General features: G+C 34.0%; 1 long non-coding RNA gene across 1 annotated transcript; it reads left to right on the top strand.

The window, feature by feature from the left end:
• The first annotated feature begins 253 nt into the window (after positions 1-253).
• LOC126927414 (uncharacterized) lies at positions 254-737 on the top strand. The gene is made up of 2 exons (XR_007715458.1): positions 254-290; positions 422-737. It is a non-coding gene; the product is annotated as an uncharacterized LOC126927414 (long non-coding RNA).
• Positions 738-2876: the final 2139 nt, after the last annotated feature.

Raw genomic sequence — 2876 nt, 5'->3', positions numbered from 1 at the left:
TTAATGTATAATTTCGTCATTTACGTTTGATCTACCTTTTTTCATCTACGTCATCTACAGCAGCTACGCGAAGCTTCTTGATTGCGTCTTTGGCAGTGTTCGTTGCTATAAATGAAACTTAATAGTTGTTGAAACCGCTCGAAAGTCGTGTTCCTAAATCATTCCCTCGTCTCGTATCGTGTTCATCAAATGGAAAAGGAGATTGTGTTTTAATGAAATCGCTTGTTACTATCAATCTTGCTGTGTCACTCGCATAGGAGAAGAAAGTGAGGAAGGAGAAAAAAATTAAGGTAAGGTCATCAATGAGCAAAATGTTTAATGTAATTAAAATTGTGTCCGCTGCAACCCTCATGACATTTAAAATTCCATACGTATATTGTTATACGTAACATTGCCATATTAAATATATTCGATCAAATAGGTATGTTCAATCAACATTCAATCTCGTTCCCTGAAAGCTGTTCCTGGATATCTGGTTGGATACTTTGCGCACCGAAATACAGAGTGTCAACAGTAACAAACCCTCTATGTAGTGTTTTTGCTTTGCTCTTTTGAACAGGTAGATAACATTTTGCTTCGAAAAACGGATATATATTCCACGGATATGCACATACAGAGTATGTGTATCGATATACACATTGATATACACCTTTGTACAAAGTGTCAAAAAAGTATTTATCGCGGTTTCTTTTTCAAGCCATTCTACACCTTCGATTTGATGAAAATTGGTTAAATAAGTGTAGCACAAAATTGATCTTGACCACAATTTTCAGTGTCAAATTGTTTTTCTATTGCATCATATAGTGCTCATTAGAAAGGAAAGTTCCGTTCTTTTAGAAAAAATGTCTGAAATTTCATTAATACTTAGACTGATTTTTCATATTTGATTCATATTTTAAGGTCAAATATGGAATACAATAACATCAATACTAATATCTACTTTTTTGTGCGAATTACTTTATATTTCAATCTTCCTTGATATGCAGTGACAAGCAAAAGTTGACAAAAGTGTAAACACAGCCCGTTGATTTTATGTAAAAAGCGAATGTCGAAGGTATAATGAGAAAAGAGCATTATTTGACCATTCCAAAAAATAATTTACCTAAATAGTAGTTAATTCTATTGGATATAATAAACGTGAAGTAGTACTAGTGGACGAAATACTATGTTGAAACCTTGATTCGACGAGTATAATTAATGTGCAAAACTGTAAACATGGTTTGAGATGTCCATTTTTGTAAAATGTTTTGTACATTATTAATGTTAATGAAAATTAACTATTACATTTCGTTAATAATAACTTGTAGTTACTCTTACCTAATCTTTACCGATCACTTGAAAAATTTGTCTTTAACATTTATGTGTTTACTTTTTTCGCTCGTCACTGTACATGTTTAAGTCAGATATGAAATATCTGGCGTATTCCAGCGGCTTTGATTAAATCTAAGGTGTTGATATCCTTAATATTGAGAATGTTGTTAGTAAAGTAACTATTTCTATCCAAAAACAAGATATCTTTGAGACAACGTGAATTTTCGTTCCAATTTTCTTAACTTACAAGTATACAATTTTCATCGCATGATACAATCAATCTATCCTACAAAGTTCTGGCACACGACGAAGCTGAGAACATAGATCTTCTTCAAATATTATTTTTCTTACTGCTTCGTGTGGAATTTCTACTCGACGAGATGTTATTAAACGCTTAAAAGCTTATTATTAAACGATAACATACTTTTTCCTACATGAATGAACATGAAAGACGTCGAGTGAGGAATTAGAACAATTGTGGATGGTTGGAAACTATTATGCTGCGGTCTACCATTCGTTTTTGCCTATATATACCACGGAACAAAGGATAATTTTCACCGAATTCATGCAGAGCACATTTTCTAAGTTTTACTGTATATGATTACACCCATTATATTATATTATGTTATTACGATGTTATCTAATTAATTGTTGTCTATTTGTATTGATACTTATATTAACCATTATTTATAACATAATATACTAAATACAATTAGTATACACAATTAGTATAAGGATTAGTATAAGAAATTTTAAACAGCTTTTTTCAAAAGAACGAATCATTTACGAACCAGGGGTTTTCTGAAACTTTCGTTTCTCGTGATGAGTACTTTACGATGCAATAAAAAATTTTGTCTGAAAATTATACTCAAGATCAATTTCATGATCCATTTTCTCTAACAGATCTCCATCTTCCACAGCTATAACAAATAATTTTTTGACACTCTATACATTTAACATCGATTATAATTCTGATAATCGAAACACCGAACATCAATGTGTTTATTCGCTACGCCAACACAGATAACAATTAACATTGATATATAATATATATTTGATGATATATATCTGAAAGAATAGAAATTTCATTTAATCGACTATATGACCATACACAGTTCGCTGTTGAGTGCCGAAGCGTGCAGACGTGTCTCTAGTGCCCAGTGAAGTTCGAAAGTAACACGTGTCACCCAACCGTCGAAAGTGAACACAACGTGCTCCTATCCTCCCAAGTGTTTCCTATCCGCCAGAGAGAAGAAAAGCCTACGCACCTAACCCCAACCCGAACCTTGCCTCATAGCCTCACGACTAGTTATTCATATTGAAATAGCTAGCTCGATGATGGCCCAGCAATCACGTCCAGGCTCGCCTGAGCAAACACACAACTACCCCGCGCTACCCCCTCCGTGGCAGAAGTGTAGCAGATCCCCCCGTGACAACGACGCCAATAAGGCGAAAAAACGCAAAATTGAACCATCAAACACTAACTCGAACGAACAGCTATCAACACAAATTAACACTCACAACAGGTTCGCAGTATTGGAATCCTCAAACGACGCCATGGAAAT

This window comes from Bombus affinis, unplaced genomic scaffold, assembly GCF_024516045.1.
Source record: "Bombus affinis isolate iyBomAffi1 unplaced genomic scaffold, iyBomAffi1.2 ctg00000102.1, whole genome shotgun sequence".
NCBI classification, from domain to species: Eukaryota; Metazoa; Arthropoda; class Insecta; order Hymenoptera; family Apidae; genus Bombus; species Bombus affinis.
The sequence above is the reverse complement of the archived record's forward strand: the minus strand, read 5'-3'. Positions and strand labels throughout refer to the sequence as shown.